The 19,546-nt window shown below is 48.0% G+C and overlaps 1 protein-coding gene across 7 annotated transcripts in view; it reads left to right on the forward strand.

Annotated features, from left to right (window-relative positions):
- Positions 1–19,546, forward strand: part of LOC139049833 (uncharacterized) — a 349,117-nt gene that overhangs the window by 224,550 nt on the left and 105,021 nt on the right. The gene's annotated exons all lie outside the window — the stretch shown is intronic.

Genomic DNA, 19,546 nt, shown 5'->3' on the forward strand with positions numbered 1-19,546 from the left:
AAGTGAAGGCAGGTCAGTTTCCTTATAAGTTTGTACGCGCTTGTAATTCTCACTACAGACTAATGTATTTTTTTTTGCTTTTTTTTAACGAATGGAACTTGCGTTCGCTGATTTGCTTGATACTACGTGTGTCATTATGTTTCTGCGGTCGTTGAAATAAAACCACTCTCGTTCTTGTGTGCTTGTGACTAGGAAACACGTAGCCCTGAGCATCATCGAATGCAACTACGTAAAGAATACTTTGCGCAGTAGTCTAAGTTCGCCACTTTAATTCGTCGCACCCTATATGCTGTTCGGATGAGACCTACTCAGACATCGTGTGCGTTAAACAAGAAGCTGTATGGCGGTGCGTAATCAGCATGACTACATCAATTATTTAAATATACAATGTTTGTTGAACATCTCAGGGATGTTCAACGTAAGAGACAGACATGACATGGAAATACTTGACCGGGCGCCTGTGCCTCCTTACAGAACCTAAGTACTAAGTAGTCCATCTGACTTCTGTGCCTGTAAATCGATCTCGTGTGCTATTTATGTTTGAGTTTTGGTGAATTGTTTGTGTGCATTGGTTTTGGAAGTGCTTGAGAACGACTCAGTAATGCGTTGCTTTTAAGGTGCGTCTAGATCGTTGTGTATATGAATTAATGTCAATGTAACCTTCGTTTTATCGATGCATGCCCGTTATCCTGTCACTGATTGGTTCATGTTTAATATTAATATGTACCAAACAGCGCAGGACATTTTTTGCATGCATACATACATACATACATACATACATACATACATACATACATACATACATACATACATACATACATACATACATACATACATACATACATACATACATACATAAATCGCCTTTGACCTTGTGAAATCTTTGCATAGAGCCTTGACCATGTGCATCCGCCTGGTTTGGTGTTCTTATTTCGGCGTAGCTCGTGAACATTGTATTACATAAATATAAATATCCCATGAAATCAAAATTGTGACCTTTGTGGCGTACGAACATTCGTTGAGTTTACGCGTTTTAGTACGATGAAAGTAAACACATTTGTACGCATCGTCGGCGGTTGCGTAGCATTTAATTAACCGTTTCACTACACGTTCGCTTCCTATAGATGTCAACATGCCCGCTGAGCCTGCATAACGCTTCGTGGAATAATCACGGACACTGAGTGGGGCCGATAATTACGACCTAGCAGATATGGTGGCAGGCTAGCATGCAGGCCTCTATGTCAAAATGAAACTTTTGCAAGTGCTCGTACACTAATCAAATTTTTTTGCTTCTTAAGGCCGGATGGTCTTATTGACAGCCGCGTTCGTGAGTGGTTTCGCATCTGAACTTGGTTATGTGACGTCAATTCTAAATTGCGGGAGTTCTACCTGCCAGAACGACGATCTGCTTATGAGGCACGTCGTAGTGGCGGACTCGGGATTAATGCTGACCACCTGGGTTTCTTTAACATGCACCTCAATTTGGGCACACGGGTGTTGTTTTTTTCTTTCTTTTTTAAATCCATTTCGCTAGCATTGTAATGCGACCGCCGTGGCCGGGATTCGATCCCGCGACGTCGTGCTTAGCAGGCCAACACCGTAGCAACTAAGCAACCACGGCGTGCTGCCACGTCATCTTTCATCTCCTTCACTAGCAATGTAGCACTACAGGCTAACTACTTGGGTTACCGCCAACCTGTCTTGCCTTAGTCGGTCTATGCGTAGCCGTAAAATTTCAAAATTGCTCCTCGTAGGGAGCTCTGCGACTTTACGCTCATCTCGTTTTGGCACTAATGAAATTGTAGCGCCTAATAAGCGGAAAGCTAGTTATTCTCCCTCATTTTTTTTTTCTTCTTCCACCTCTTCGTTTCGGCGGCCTTATTGCATTCCAGTGTCACCTCGCATGTCAGCGATATTGTAAAAACGGCGTGGTCAGAAAACATGTTATTGAGGCGCCAGACGGGGTCGACGATCGTAAACACTTGTGACGTCACCCGCACCGCCAGACGAAAACATTCCTCTCGCTGCTGTCCCTCTCCCTCCCTCCTCCCTCTCTCTCTCCCTTTGGCGTAGCGTTGCCCAAGTGTCGCGCATGCGCACGTGCGTTCTTAGGCGTACACCTCGCGTTGCCATTGGTAAGCGCCTCTGTCACGTGACCTTTTGCCAAAAAAGCGCAATTTCCTTGATGGTGCGGCCTTTTCTTTTGGAGGGGGGGGGGATTAAGGAGGGTAAACGGGAGGAGCATGAATTGGAAAGGGGAGCGAAGATCTCGACTGGATATATCTCCGGTTTCACTTTACGCGAAGAACTGTTGTTTCGGTTCTTGCTTGGAAGGCTTCGTGGCAACTTTTACTGCACCGAATCTTTAAGAACACTGGACGGAAATAGCCCTCCTAATTGTCCTACATGGCGTAGAGAACTTCTGCAATCAATCGCTGCTCCAGGCGTGAACGAATGGGGGACGGTTCTCGCGTGCTGCAGGTATGGAACTGAACTGAGGCAGTCTTGTCTATCGATCAGACGCAGACCGATTTGCCCAGTCCGTGAAGTTGTTCCTGACACCTAATTTCTACAAACCGTCCGTAAAAAGTCGGTAAAAAAAGTTGTATGTTTTTGCTGTGTTGTGAGACATAGCCCTTAGTCTTCAGACTATGTGCAAACGCTTCGTAAACTTTGTATGGAAACACGGAACATGAAAAAAAATGAAGCGTATAGATTTTGGCGCGGTGAGCACACTTAGACGTTTGTTAGTGTGAACAGTAATCCTGTATTGTGCCTTAACGGCATACTTTCGAAACTAAAAAAAAGAAAGGTAAGCCTCGCCTGAAAGAGACGCAGGAACCAAAGGGCGCCATGACGGCTGAGCTGGCTGCGTCATTCTACGGCAGTTTCGCTTCCGTCGCTGCGTTGTTATTGTACGCACACACACACGAAAAAAAAATAAAAGGAGGACAAACAGCATTTATATACAGGTGCTCGTGAAGTAAGGTTCGGTTTGATCCTGTCATAGAGTTTCTCACTATAACACCTAGAGGGTAATCTGGCGCCACCGTCTATGGGAGTTTCTTAAGGGGGCACCGTGCCGTCATGGGAATGACGGGATATGTGTCTGCGAGGCTCGTGTTGGCTGGTGTTGTAAGAGGCTTCGTCTAAAACGTGGATATGGCTACGCAAATAATACGTTCTCAAAGTAAAATCTTCATAAAATGTTTCCATTCACGCATATTACATCTTTACTCACCCACGATGCATGACCAAGCGAAGAAAAGCAAGAACAGACGACCAACTGTTTCAAAGCGAGCACGAACCTTGTCGTCTGTCCTCCAACTTTAGCGGCCCACTGATAATTTTTACGTAACATGTAGTCGTACACACAATAACAAGTTCTCATAGTTAAACAAAACATGTTTTCACGTAATAATAAAGCTAAAACAGCTTTTCACGTGCTGTTCTAGTAGAAAATGAATCATTGTGACAGACGGAACGGTACTTGCCAAGCGCGTCTTCAAGGTGTCCTGTCTCTACGAGAACGATGCCAATCCGCATCCACAATATACCGGCATTCCCATGCATACCACAGCGCAGCAGCGCCAGATTTCCCTCTAGGTAATGTAGTGAGAAACTCTATGGATCCTGTCCTAAGAATAGGAAGAATCCGCATTCTCGTAATATTGATTGAACTCAATAAACCTGGTCGCTCGTCTATGCTTTGTAATGCTAGGGCAAAAAAAAAAAAATAATGCAGCGCCACACGCCATTCTGATGCTCTTCTCAACTTTGGCTGTGTTCCGATTATTGCCAGCGTTGTTGACAGTCTGCCTCAACGTTTACAAAAGCAGCTTCGAGCCGAAGTTAGCCTACTATTGTAGCATGTTCAAAAACGGATCGCTGTGACTTCACGCCACTTCGTGTCGGCAAAAAAGGTAAAAAAATAAAAGCAAAAATAAAAGTAAAGCAATGCCACATTTCGACGGTTTGCTTCCCGACCTAAGACGAAAACAGCGCGGCTTCCTCTAAGGGCAAAATAAAGCGTGACTGCAATTTATTCCACGCAGGCAGAATTGCCGCTGCGATTCCAGGCAGGTTGCTCTCAGCTTCCGAATTATTTGGACTCCAGTTGTAGCCTGCACCGTTCTTGACTTGACTTGTCTTCGTGAAGCTCTCTTCTTCGCCGGCTTCGTCAGAAACGTTAAGGTGAGCGCCGTTCGCATGGATGTCTACAGCGTCGAAGTTAGAAATGCACCTTTGGACTGTGTTTCACTTTTGCCTTTCCTTAAGCATTGGCACAAGATATTATCCCGGCCACGAAATCGTCGCAGCTTGTGTGCGAGGCTGGGAAGCCGCAGAACCTTCCAATGCATGACGGCCGATGCATAACTATCTGGAAATAGACACAACCTGTGAGTTAATCCTCCGTTACGTCGTAGCTTTGACTCATAGCGTATAGGTTTTGGAACTCTTGCGAAGGTCCCGGAAAGACCGTCAGTTGTGGTTAACTAAAATAAAGATAAACTGCGTCGAGTGAGTTAACTTACAAAATCCTCTCGCTGAGCTCGATGCGTCGGCTACATTTTCAGCGACTGTACCTATATGTACCTGACGAAATATTCGTGAATGCGTCGACTTTCCTGACCGCCGCCGCGACCTTAAATTTCTCTTTCGCAATCGATCTAAATCTCCTCGCCCCATAAAGGCACGGCCGTCGACATTTTTGTTTTCGTGCGCGGAGTACCTCGATATATTTCCTATTCCCCCCCCCTTTTTTTTTCTTCTTCTCGTTGCGCCGGCATTATCCTCTCGGAGGCGGGCTTTTCATAGCAGGTCTCCTTCTTTCATCTTACCAGAATAAAAGAGGACATCGTTTGTGGCATATAGGTCTACTCTTTCAAGTGAATTACATCGAAATACGGACGTTAGTCGCCAGGCGAGTAAGCGAAATACAGAAATGACGAAAGAGAAAATTGTGGGTTTCGTAGAAGTCCGAACGATTGGAAGGTGTTACGATGTGCCCACCGCAACTGATATCGAAGGCGTTTGGGATTTCGTGTGTGGGTCGGTCGGTCGGTCGGTCGGTCGGTCGGTCGGTCGGTCGGTCGGTCGGTCGGTCGGTCAGGGTTGCCTAGCAAATGTATGTCTGTAACCCACCATAGGGGATTGAGCAAGACTTGTAATGCCTGATGGGCCCCTTTTCTTATTGCGTATGGTGTTGTCGTCGGATGACCCAGCTTTCGTCGGTTAGCTGGCCCTTAGCTTCCATTTCAATCTGTTTATACAATTCTTTTGTAACCGCTGGCACTGAGCAGGGGCAGTTGATAAAGGTCGTCTGCCACGCACTGACTGAACCTAGTACTGGTCGGTTTTTTTTTTTTATCAAACAGCGGCTCAAGCAGTACCTTTGCAAGTCGGTCGCATACGTTTGCACGGACTTTGCAATGCGACGCTCTGCCCTGCGGCCCTCCTATCCCGCATTTCCCCGAACATTATCCCCTAGTCTGGGGCATAAAGTAAATATTCACGCAGAGACTCATCTCTGAGTTAAGTATGCGCAAGCATTGTGCTACTTGCTCATCTGCACGCAGCCTGGTGTCAATAGCAAGGTTATGAAACTTGATCCGACCATTATAAACCCTTATCAAGCGTTATCGGTCGTTATCAACCTCATCGGACTTATCTGACCGTTATCAACCCTTATCGGTTGTTATCAGCCTTATCAGGCTAGATCTGAGCCTTATGAGCTCTTCTCGGTCGCTATCGATCTTATCGCAATCCATCCAATCCTTATCATCACTTGTCTGTCCTTATCACTCTCATCTGACATGATCCGACCCTTATCAACTCTTATCCGTACGTGTATACTCTATAGGACTTGATGCGACCCTTATCAACCTTTATCGGTGCCTATTAACATTATCAGAATTGCTCCGACCACTATAAAACCTCGCGGATCTTTCACACGTTATCCATCCGCGTCGAACCATTATCAACCGTGATAACACTGATTTAACCCCTCGTCGCTCTTTATGAACTCATTGACTGCACCTTGACCGCCCCGAGGTTTTTCCTTTCCAATTTATTCTGTGTTGTACATTAATTTCTATATAGCGATTCGTCTCACGTGACAGACGCACGGGCGGACCGACGGACGGGTTTTGTCGTATGGTGGGCACAGAAATGCTTGCTCATTTAAATCTAATCAAAGGGTGCGTCGCCATTGCCGAGATTCGTAAGGTTGCTCACGTTTGCGCGAGTCCAAGGTCAGTTTCGGCTCGCGCGCATTCGTCCTGTTCCGCTGCAGTTGTCGATCGTTTCGCCAGCAGGAGGCCGAGAAAAGTGCGAGAAGGCATTACCGTCCGCCGCGGACGCCTGGCTTTGTAGACAGGCCGACATTAGCGCACTCTGTCCTCAGTGCTAGTGTCACTCGCCGCAGGTTCTTCGCGTGTTTCCCCTATATTTCCCCAAACTTTCTTTCCCGAGCGGGAAGCCGAAAAACTTAGAACAGCTCAGACGGCCCCACAACTTATCCTCACTTTCCCAAACGCGCCGATGCTCGCGCAGTCACTCATCAAGGGCACTTTCGCCTTACGCACGCGTGTCCCCCTTTTGCCCATATTTCCTCAATCTTCCCTAGTTTGAACAAAGAGAGACGGCCCGCAACTTGGCCTGTGTCATACTTAACGCGCCGATGTTCGCGCAGTTGCTCTCGAGCAGCGGCCTCGCCTTATGCGCATTCTTACCGAATTTCCCCCGACGTTTCCCCAAGGTTCTCCCTAGCTGCGAACCGCCGACTACGAAGGGAAAAAGACGGCCCAACATTTGGCTCCGCCTTCCTAAAACGCTCCGCCAGTCGCTCGCCAGCGGTGGCGGTTTTCCTTTTTTCCTCAATCGCCTCCGTCCCGCATTTCCCGGATGTTTCCCTAAACCTTTTCCCTAGCTGGGGAGCCGAATGATTATAGAGCAAAGCAGACAAACCCAGCCCGCCGAGGCCGACGTCCGTAAACAGGTCCGCTTTGTCGGAGCAGCCGGGCCCGACGAAAACATTGACCCAGACGTCTCTCCTCCTCCTCCTCTTTTTTCAATGCCGGGCGGGTGGCGTGCGCGAGCCCCCTCTCCACTCCCTTTCGGGGTCGCGCGTTTCTCGGGCGCACCTGTGCCGTCCGGTCTCTCGTTCGCCGCGGCTGCGCCAGCTGTGTTGTTTACTACCGGCGACAGGTAATTGCGTTACGGTTACCACAAACACGGCGCCGCGGAACGTAATGCGGGCGATGTTGTTACGTCGCACTGGCGCGGATGGAAGTCGGAGCTCGTGGGGAATGTTCGCTGAAGGACTTTTTTCACTCTCCGCGTGGAGTTCATAACGCTTTCGCTATCAAGCAGTCTGTGTGAAAAAAAGAACCCGTCGTGATTGCTCAGTGGCTATGGTGTTAGGCTGCTGAGCACGAGGTCGCGGGATCGAATCCCGGCCACGGCGGCCGCATTTCGATGGAGGCGAAATGCGAAAACACCCGTGTACTTAGATTTAGGTGCACGTTAAAGAACCCCGGGTGGTCGAAATTTCCGGAGTCCTCCACTACGGCGTGCCTCATAATGAGAAGGTGGTTTGGACACGTAAAACCCCAGAACTTAACTTGTGTGAAAGAAGAAAGCGACCTGTAGTGTACCGATTGTTTTTACTTTCCCACTTGCCCCGTGAAGTTTACAACGCTTTCTCTACCGAGCAGTCCGAGCAAAAAAAAAAAAAAGAGAACGACCTCTAATGCACCGATTGTGTTATCTTTATTAATCGTTACAATTATTGCGTAAACAGAGGGCGGCGAATGCATTTATGAAAATGCTTGTTTGAGAAAGCTTAAAAAAAAAAGTATCTTGAATAACGGGACGCAGTGCTAAACTGAACCAATGCTAAATAAAAAAAAGGTTGGCTTACCCGCAGTACTATCGCAACCGAGATCTCAGCACAACGACCTCCGGACCTTGAGAAACGGATTGGCAATAAAAGAACATGCATGCGTCTCTCAGAAGTACGCATACACACACACACACACACACACACACACTATATATATATATATATATATATATATATATATATATATATATATATATATATATATATATATATATATATATATATATATATATATGTGATTTCTAATAGAACCCAGGGAGTGTTAGCCAGCGGCCACCACTCACAGACTTTGGCGGCGGACGTGGAACATCCTTTGTGCCGCAGGCGTCACGAGTACGTGATCTTTTTGAGTGAAGGCAACCGGTCAATACACCCACACATGCTACCCGAAGGCTTCAGTGTTGCTGCGTTCGAGACCCTCGTTATGTAATAAACGAGAAGAAAGGGGGTTAACCGAGGGGCCCGATTTTTATTAGTCATATCATAAGAAGCCAGCAAACACTGACACCGAGGACAACATAGGGGCAGTTGTTTGTGCTTAATAAATGAAATAAAGAAACGATAAATTATTGGGAATGAAAGTGGATGAAAAAACAACTTGCCGCAGATGGGGAACGATCCCACAATCTGCACATGCGCTTACATGCAAAAAAGAAGATAGCTGTACAGAGAAAAAAAAAATTTGTTCGGCGCGCTAGACCACGAACCGATACAGAATAATTATTTCGCTGTATCGAGTTCGCTCTATGAGATTGTGATGTAGTCATATTTTTATGGGCATACCTCTTCCTTTTTTCTATATAGTTTTTGTTTTCACGTAAGGGCATGCGCAATTCTTTAGCATATAACCTTAACGTGAACTTTCAGTTCTTAGTAGCGGTCGTGTGGTGTCCTTTTCCCTTAAGTCTTTGTTCTTGGCCTTAAGCTTTCGTTAATTATGCGAATACACCCTAGTATCTTGAGTCATAACATTATTGTGCATTTCTTGTTAGTTTAGAGCGAGAGAGAGAGAGAGGCGCTCTTTAATAGAAAAACGGATTTTTGCCGGCACTTATACAACTTCTGGCCTGCTACTCTCCATATGGATGGGCAATGGGATTAAACTATTCAGAGGAGAGTGAAAATGAAGAGAACGTGGCATAGACGGAACAATTATCTGTACCGCATATGGCCTACCACTATTCCCTGCTGTGACAACCGTGGCAGCTTAAGAGACAGTGGAGCACATATTACTTGGAACGCCCCGCGTACCGCGACGAAAGAGTTTTTTTTTTGAGTGACAAATGGACCTGATTTGGCACAATCCGTTAACGTTACCCAGCATATCAAGTCCGATGCGGGGCCCCTTGAGAACAGCGGCGGGTTTTGGATTTCTTGTTCGAGTACCTTTCAGAGATTGACCTGATCGGAAAGGTTTAAAGATTCACCATTACATATAGAAAAGCTTAAACTTAGCCCCCCCCCCCCCATCTCACCTGTACATATTAGTATCAGGTCCGTTGCGCGTTTCATATTTATTGTTAGTTTAGAAAAATTGTGTACGCTCCCTGTTGTGTGGCCGTAAACGAAGAGTAAAAGCGCATTTCGTTCCGTGGACTCGACACTAACCGCGACTGCTGTCGGTTCGAGCAGTAGTTTCAGCTTTTGTAGGCGAGGGCTAAATTACACTTACGCTTGCCCGTGCGCGAAAACTCGCGCCTCACTAGCCTTTCGTATGATCAGATGGCGCAGGACAGATCGTACTCGTTGAATTCTTGAAGAGTTGACTGTTGGGCTAGTTGGTCGTCCATATTTGAAGTAGTAGCTAGCGCAAATAAAACCACAGACACAAGGAAGACAGACAAGGACAAGCGCTTGTCCTTGTCTGTCTTCCTTGTGTCTGTGGTTTTATTTGCGCTAGCTACTACTTCAAGTACTCGTTGAAGCATGGCGAGAGTCCAGATACCTTCTGCAGGCTTATATCGGTGCTCCGGCTGGCTCAAAAAAAAAAGTACGAAACGATGTCTACCAAGGTGAAAACAGTGAACCAAGTGGGCTCGCGCCGGCCCACGTCCTCTGGGTTGAAACCGCGCCATCACTCGCGAGGCGCGGCGAACCCAAGGCGCGTGGGCCCGAGATATCGCGTTCCGGAACGCGTACGTGTAGTTCGACCTTTAATGTTCCGGCGAAAGCAAAATCAAAAAAGAAAAAAAGAAACGTACGCGATCAACGGGCGCCGGTTTTGAGCCTGTGCCGTCAACAAACTTTTCTGAAAGGAATATGTTGCGGAAGGCTTCAGAGAAGAGCGACGGAATAGTTAAACCTTTACTGTCCGATGTGATTTCACACAGGTGCCCCCTGGGCATAACTGATTCCGTTACGGTTTTTCCTTCCTTCCTTCCTTCCTTCCTTCCTTCCTTCCTTCCTTCCTTCCTTCCTTCCTTCCTTCCTTCCTTCCTTCCTTCCTTCCTTCCTTCCTTCCTTCCTTCCTTCTCTTCTCTTCTATTCCTCACACAAGCGGATGTGTTTGCCGCTACCTTCAATCGAACTAACGACGTCGTGCTCAGAAGCTGAACGCCATAGACTGAGTCACCGCGGCTGCTTGACCTATACTGAGGTCGCTGACAAAGTGCGATGAGGGAAGAGATATGGAGGACGTCGGATGACCACGTTGATGATAATTATGATGATGATAGAGCAAAACAATGTACTGAATGAGTAAATTGGTTCCTGGAAAAAATTGGAGGACGCTTAAGATACGTCTTTAAGAGGGGAAAGCGATAACATTCAAAGATTCCTGCTTGCTTCTCAGGATTCCCCCCAACTGCAGCTTATGTAAGCTTAATGTTTTCATTCTGAAAACGCTGGCGGCGAACTCTATGCACGAAGGGGAGTTTTTTTGTTCTTTTTTTTTTCCTAGTAGCACCATTGCAACACCATCTGGATGATGTTGCACGGAACTGATTGGACGCACCGCTCCTATTAGGACGAATCTCAAACGGCAATGGGAAAAGGGCTATGTGTTTTAGTGTTTGCGTAACGGAATTATGTTTTCTCGTATATCGAAATTACAATCCGACGCCATCATGTCGGTACGTTTGTGTAAGTCGTACTTTACGATTTTTCTGACGTATTTTACTCGGAGAAATTCAATTACTTAGTAACTTTGCGCTACAGTGAGGGTCTGTGTGGTTGAGTATGCGTGGTTGGGTTTGCATGGTTCGGAGTGATTTTTGCTGAAACAACGCTCGACGCGGGATGTTTTAGGCGACATGGGGCCCTTAAGGCTATCGCGTTGAAACGTACGAGTACGCGCGATGGCGGCCCGTGGTTTTAAAATTTGAGTGGGCGCTTAAGCTTCTTCTTTAAGAGTGGAACGCGACAGCATTACAAGATCCCTAGGGGTCTGCCTCTGACGCTTCCCATCAACTGCAGATTATGTAACCGTAATGTTTACCGGGAAACGCTGGCGGCGAACGCTATGCACGAAGGTGAGCTTGCTAGTAGAAACACCTCTAGATGGCAAGCGCCATCTAGTTGTGTTTGCAAGGAACTGGGCGCGCCGCTTTATGGCCTCTGAGATTTCCTACGCTAGCGTGTCCGTAGGTTGTGTACCGATGCCAACGTCGGATTTTTAGGAACACGGGGTCCTTAATGCTTTCGGGTTAAAAACTTGCGGCTGCTGTGACGTCGACAGAATTTCCATCGTAACGCAAGGCATCTAAGATTTTGCTGTAAACTGAGACGATGCAGGAACCCTACCTGCATACTTATCTTTATTCCGAAATGTGTCTAGGACGACCTGAAAAAAATATATATTTTCATCGAATATTGAATATTCCGAGCACGTGTCGAGTCTCTCTTTTAGATCACCCTGTAAAGGGTGCACTACTACGAGCAACGCATTATAGTGGCAGAGCCAACTTCGGCCACTGTAATGGCGGGCGGAAGCGAAGTATATCATTGCAGCCCTCGTGCTTATAACGTAGCTGATAAAAAATTGTTGAGGATTGTGATACTTCCTAATGCAAAATTTGAGCGCACTTCTATACGGGTTTTCGTTTCGCCGTTTATTGGCTGACGTGGACAATGTCTCGTGCGGCATATTCCAAACGAAGCGATGTGTGGTGCGGCTGCCGATCGAGAGGTCGCGAGAAGCAGGGTGTGGTCAAGCGTGGATGCGATTCACAGCAGCCGCCGCACACAGACCTCCGCTCATGCAGCGCTTTGGTGAACACGCGACGCGTACAGAGCGGAGGTGAGCGAGCGCATCGAGGCACCCTAACGACGCGCGCTACTCTTGCGCCATCTCGTAGCCATCGTCGCCATAGTCCGTATTGCGCGGCACTACGCTTTCTACGCGCCCACCGCCTCCGCTTTCCTTCTCGCGCTCTTTTTGCTCTCGCCGTGTTTCATCGCTCGCGGCCCTCCGCGTTCCCTCTCTCATCTTTCGCTGCGCTTGTTCGCTTGGTAAAGATGTATGACGCCGACGCTCGCCGCAGGAACGGGTGCCTTAGGTCTGTGCTATAATAAAATAGTATCCAGAAATTTTTTTTTAATGTTGAGGCGCTCAAGCATAGGGTAAAGAGTATGAATGCGAATGCATGCGCGTTCACAGGACATTCATTAAATTACTTGACATTCTCACTGGAGTGCGTTGTTACTTCCTATTGTTTTCTCCCACCAAAGGTCGAGCGTTCCACTTCCCCAACGGTTGTGGGTTTGAGTGCTTTAACTCTATATCAACTGTGCATTAATTACCTTTGACTTGTATAACACCAAAGGTCGTGCGTTCGAGTGCCTTAAGTTTGCTTTAAGTAGCATGAAAGGTCCTGGGTTCGACTCCCACCAGAAGGGGAGTGTTTGACTGCCAGCATTGGTCCTGGATTCGAGTGCCTTAAGTTTGTCTTAATTAACTGTACGTAATTACAGGCTTTGTACCAACCTGGAAAACCGGGAATTCTTAGGAATTTTCAGTAGTCTGGAAATACAGAAAACTTGGGCGCTTTGCGTTCTATCAGGAAAGATTAGCTGTAATTTTATTGAAACGGAATGAAAGTCACGCTAATGTTGGCTCGAGTAACAGACAGTAACCGAGAGGAAACGTAACGAATCGCCTTTGATGCCGTGTCGTCGGCTGCAGGAGCTGTGAGTGTACATTCAACGCCCGATTTTTGGGACTTGCTCAATAATTCGGACGGCATTGCGGCACCACCATGCCCTATAGAGTCAATGTTTAAGATCGTCTGAAATAGCGGACGCAATAACGCTTCGCCGTCGAATCTTCCGGACTTTTTGCCCTGACCGCAGGTCCGAAATGGCATTAATCATCGCCACCACCCCGGCCATTTTGATTATCTCGCCGCCTAGAACCGACGCTCTCCCACGCAAGTCACCTGGCAGTCGTAGCCACCACCGCACGCAATCCTAGGCCTAGCTGCTTCGTCGTTCGCTATTCCGCTCCTTGCCGTTCGGTGCCGTGTTTTTCATTGAATGAATTTGCCCCCGTTAGAACTGGCACCGACTCCGCCTTTGTAATCCTCGCGATTGGCTTCGAAGCTCGGAAAGCACAGCGCGTTGCATAATGACCGTTTCCGACTGTCAGCTTCGCCTCTGTACAGTAATGTTACGCGGTGAAGCATACGCAAAGCAAAGTTGAGGCGTAACAAGCGTAAGAAGGGGCAATTGTCACGGGACATGGTATCTATCCCTTAATTATAGACGCCTGCACCGTCTCCTGTCACAGTACGAGCACCGATATGCCTAATAAGTGTGCTGGCAGGCCTTCAGCGCTTTTTCGGACGTACTTTAATTCTAGCGCTTAAGAACAGTAAAATGCATGTATTAATTTTTTTTTCGGACTGCCCGATTTTACAGACGTTTTTCGCGGTCTCTAAGAAGTCCGAAAAAATGGACTTTGACTGCACAACTGACCAAGAGGATGCTTCAAATGGTTCGTGGGGCGTACGCGTGCCGGAAGGAGGACGAGAACAGAAAGGACCAACGCATTGAGAAATGAACGGGAAAGGAAGTGTGTCGCCGCTTCTTTGTAGGCGTTTGAGCTCTAAAACCAAAGTGTTGGCTGACTCCGTGACTCTGGGTCCCTCATGCGAACCAAAATCAACTGTTTAATGCAGTGAAATGCAACACGGAGGCGTTGTGCGCGGGCTGAGAGTATGTCAGGACAGTTGAGGTTGGCTTTCCACCTGCTGAGAGAGAATTTCACTTCTGACAAAGTTTGGGCCTCGTGCGAATGCCTTTGCTATCACTTGATAGAAGTATCTCATATTCGAAAATACTTGCTTATTTCTGCATTTCTTTTTATTCGTATTTGAATATGTTCGGCTCGATTTGCTGTGGGCATTACAGTTGTTTTTTTCGAAGATATTCGCTGTGCATAAACACTACATTTTGTTCAAATTTTTGACATGCTTTATAGAGAGTGACAGCATCGGGCGACATGGTCTCAGGTCATCCTGACGCAAAACAAACTTCTGTTTCACTCAGGCAATATTTGAAAACGCCCTCAGGGAAAACCTGGAAAACTCAGGGAATTTGGAAATGTTAGCTTGGTGGACACCCTGAAACGCCTCTGGCTTAATTAACACCAAAGGTCCTGGGTTCGACTCCCATCAACGACCCTCAATTTTAGCGTCATTGAATTTTGGGCGCCGTAACGCCGCACGGCCAGATTTTCGACCCATCAGCCGCTTACGACTTTCGCGTTAAAAAGCAGGCAACTGGTAGAAAAAAAAAGCGCATTGAAATTTTCTGTAAGGGAGTCAGCAAAAACTTCCATCACGTTAAGCTGGTCGGGTGTGTCACTCACTACGTGAAATAATTTTAGGCAAATGAGGCTCTTTGACGCGCACTTTTTCGGTAACGACACGACGCGAAAGTCACGCAAGGAAAATGAAATAAACCTGTGTAGCGCAATCTCCACTAACCGTTGCTTTAATTTGCAATAATTTCTACTCTGGCAAGTGGGTATCAATCTTATACCACCTGCGCGGGGATCGGCGAGTTTCGCAGCGATGGTGCTCAATGACCACATACGCGACGCGTTCAGTGACCGTGCACGAAAGCTTGCGAATGTTTGTCACCGAAAACCGCGGCTTTTGCAAGCGAAATCGCTACACTTTGACTGACACTCGCGCGATGTGCTAATGCATTGGGAGAGAGACTCGCGCTTTGTTCTCCGAAAGTACATTTTGCCATGTGTGTCTGCATGCGTTTGTTCGTTTGTGTGTGCGTCTAGATATCTGTTTGTATGTGTTTAGGTGTGTGTGGTGGGGCCGGGGGGGGGGGGGTGCGTGTGTGCGCGCGCATGTATTTGTTAAATAGCTCAGCTTTCCATCGATTACGTGAGCGCAACCAACGCTCCCGAGCAGCTCGATGTCAGCGTTTGGTGACGCCGTCGTGCCCGGAAGTGATGACGCCGCGAAACTCTAATTCTCTTTGCCACGTGCACGCCCTCTGGCGTGTTCGATCCGCTGGAGCGCGAGTAAGGCAATACCGATGCCAGTCGCTCTGCATCGCACGAGCATTAACGTCGTTCTTTCTTCCCGAATAATACCTATTCTTTAAAGCAAAAGGACGCACAGTGTAATCGAGACGGCCGATGCGACGTGGAGCACTAGATGGCTAAAACGGATCCATTACACGCCGTAACTGCACGTCTCTCGGGCGCTGCCGGTTATACAACGTTTATTAGAGGCCGAATAATGAAAGACGCGCGGACCCCTGTACTCCGCCTACGCGAAGAACGAGGGATCCGTGTGGGTGAAATATTAGAGAGCAATGAAACCGGTTTCGGCAGGCACGTGGTCCGGCATTTTAGATTTCATCAGAGCCGTTATTAAAGAGTCGTCCATGGTAGCGCTTCGTTCGTCCCGTGGGCGGCTATGTTGGCTTGTGGTGGAAGAAGGGATACTGAAAATGTTTTTGGTTTACTCGTCTCTGCAAGCTGGGGCGTGTTGAATTACTGTCAGATGATTGAGCGCGTTGGTTTGCGGTTCGGACTGAAGAATATAAAAGATATTCGAAGCGACAGAGAAATAATACTAGCGGGCGTTTCGTCTCGGCGCAGCGTAATGAAAACACGTGTTTGACCCGATGAGCAACAAGTGGGCGAAGCTTTTGTATAAGCGCTTGGTCGACCGGTTGGTTGATTCGCGTAACAAAGATGCTGCCTCGATTTCTTCCACCGCTGCTGAGGATATACATACTGCACGCAGCGAGCATTGTCTTCGGGACCTGCAGCGAGTCGGCTGGCTGCGCCTGATCTCAGAGGCCGCACAGTTTCGCAGGCAGGACGCTAGGGACAAAATATGGCGCTAGTGTATGCGTGCTCCGCAGTTTTGGGTGCTGTAGGTAATCTTCGGAACGATGGTCAGTCTGTCCTGTAAGGAGAATGAAGTAGAACGCTCAACTTAACTTTTCAGGTGAACTTGCAAAAGCGCACCGCAAACGGGGCATGGCGCTGCTAGCACCGGCCGACCAAAAGCTTTCGCAATAACTTAGCCTGATCGTTGCCCGTCAGGTCAAACACGTGTTTTCGTTACAGTTGGCAACCAAACATCCATAACAGGTATGGCGCTATTTTCAACTGACATCTATTGAGAGGTTAATGGAATATATAGAAAACAAAAGTAATAAGTAAATCCTGATAACCTTAGGCTGCCATTTGCACTGTTGCCGATGTCTCGCAAGAAAGTGTGCAAGCGTCGAGAAGATAGACTTAAAAGACCGTTGCAAAAAGTGGCGGTGATTTCTTATATCCGTGGTGCATCGCACAGATTGAAGAATGTTGGCCAACGAGTGAACGTTGCGCTTTCCGTGACTATTCAGGCGCGAAGCTAGCACAGCTATGCAGGTAAACGTGCCCACTTGAGAAAGGCAGTGCAGCTTCCATGCACCACCAAGCACCGTAAATTGTGCATTCAACGTGCGCATAGCTTGGCTTTCCGGATCGCACTGTGTGCCAGCGCTCCATCCTTATTCTTATCGTACTAAGGATATCGGTATAGATGGCGTGCACTGACGTCATCCTAGCCGTCATGTTGGAGGAGCAGCAAGAAGCGTCAAAGGTGCGTAAGTGGTGCGTTTCCCGCATAGATTCGTTCTGCCATGGTTCGGGCACAGATTACAGCAGGGTTGCGTCCGCGTCTCAATGACTGTAAAGCTGCTTACGCGCGTCAGTGAATACGATACGCTGACGTCATCCTAGCCGCCATGTGGGATAACCAGCAAGAAGCGTCAAGATGCGTCAGATGGTGTATTTTCCGCAGTGGTTCGTTCTACCGTGGTTCTGGCACAGACTCCGGCAGCGTTCCGACCGCGTTTTAATGACATTGAAGCTACTTACTCGCGCCAGTGAATGCGACACACTGACATCATCCTAGCCACCATGTTGGAGGACCGGCAAGAAACGTCAAAATGCGTCAGTGGTGCGTTTCCCGCAGTGGTGCGTTCTGTCGCGCTTCGGGCACAGACTCCGGCAGCGTTCCGACCGCGTTTTAATGACATTGAAGCTACTTACTCGCGCCAGTGAATGCGACACACTGACATCATCCTAGCCACCATGTTGGAGGACCGGCAAGAAACGTCAAGATGCGTCAGTGGTGCGTTTCCCGCTGTGGTGCGTTCTGTCGCGCTTCGGGCACAGACTCCGGCAGCGTTCCGACCGCGTTTTAATGACATTGAAGCTACTTACTCGCGCCAGTGAATGCGATACACTGACATCATCCTAGCCACCATGTTGGAGGACCGGCAAGAAACGTCAAGATGCGTCAGTGGTGCGTTTCCCGCAGTGGTGCGTTCTGTCGCGCTTCGGGCACAGACTCCGGCAGCGTTCCGACCGCGTTTTAATGACATTGAAGCTACTTACTCGCGCCAGTGAATGCGATACACTGACATCATCCTAGCCACCATGTTGGATGACCGGCAAGAAACGTCAACATGCGTCAGTGGTGCGTTTCCCGCAGTGGTGCGTTCTGTCGCGCTTCGGGCAGAGACTCCGGCAGCGTTCCGACCGCGTTTCAATGACATTGAAGCTACTTACTCGCGCCAGTGAATGCGATACACTGACATCATCCTATCCACCATGTTGGATGACCGGCAAGAAACGTCTAGATGCGTCAGCGGTACGTTTCCCGCAGTGGTGCGTTCTGTCGCGCTTCGGGCACAGACTCCGGCAGCGTTCCGACCGCGTTTCAATGACATTCAAGCTACTTACTCGCGCCAGTGAATGCGATACACTGACATCATCCTATCCACCATGTTGGATGACCGGCAATAAACGTCTAGATGCGTCAGTGGTTGCGTTTCCCGCTGTGGTGCGTTCTGTCGCGCTTCGGGCACAGACTCCGGCAGCGTTCCGACCGCGTTTCAATGACATTGAAGCTACTTACTCGCGCCAGTGAATGCGATACACTGACATCATCCTATCCACCATGTTGGATGACCGGCAAGAAACGTCTAGATGCGTCAGCGGTACGTTTCCCGCAGTGGTGCGTTCTGTAGCGCTTCGGGCACAGACTCCGGCAGCGTTCCGACCGCGTTTCAATGACATTGAAGCTACTTACTCGCGCCAGTGAATGCGATACACTGACATCATCCTATCCACCATGTTGGATGACCGGCAAGAAACGTCTAGATGCGTCAGCGGTACGTTTCCCGCAGTGGTGCGTTCTGTAGCGCTTCGGGCACAGACTCCGGCAGCGTTCCGACCGCGTTTCAATGACATTGAAGCTACTTACTCGCGCCAGTGAATGCGATACACTGACATCATCCTATCCACCATGTTGGATGACCGGCAAGAAACGTCTAGATGCGTCAGCGGTACGTTTCCCGCAGTGGTGCGTTCTGTCGCGCTTCGGGCACAGACTCCGGCAGCGTTCCGACCGCGTCTCAATGACAATGAAGCTACTTACCCGCGCCAGTGAATGCGATACACTGATGCCATCGCAGCCGCCATGTTGAAGGACCAGCGCGGTGAGAAGCAGCATTTGTGACATCACACGCAGGCAATCTATACCTTGCACGTGTACTGATAACAACATTATCTGTTGTACCCTCAAGTGATCTTGTGTTTCAGTTTTTGCATATATTATAAAAGTGTTTATTAGATGCAATTGGAATTAGCACCGTGTTTGTTGTACCAATTTTTTGGCTATCTGCGGTTCGTTGCGCGCTTTCGCAACTTTACTGCCAATTACCAACTTGCCCAAATTAGCATTCTGATTAATTTTCAGGCAGTGATTGATGGGAATGTTTCGACTTGAATGTGACTTTGAGCATATCCTTGCATATCCATATCCGAGTATATCCTTGCCGTTTATTAATTAGTCTCGTGGAATCTTTTTCACTATTATAAATGATGGCTAGCTATCACTTGTTAAGATATATGCAAATTTTTGCGTTCACCCTGTTCTATTGCTCACGAGAATGAAGGCGGGAATTTCACTTAACAGCCCGTGCTTCTGAGAAATTTTTTGTAGCTTTCTATAGCTGGCGTCTTGAAAGACTTTGTCAGGATATCATTTCATACGGATATATTTTAGCCATTTGCCTGCCACTGGTACGGTTTGACTGTTTTCGGAAAATTACCACCATTTTCCCTTCTCCAACCGTAGAGTAGGCAACCGAACTCAGTCTTGG

This window comes from Dermacentor albipictus, chromosome 9, assembly GCF_038994185.2.
Source record: "Dermacentor albipictus isolate Rhodes 1998 colony chromosome 9, USDA_Dalb.pri_finalv2, whole genome shotgun sequence".
Lineage (NCBI taxonomy): Eukaryota > Metazoa > Arthropoda > Arachnida > Ixodida > Ixodidae > Dermacentor > Dermacentor albipictus.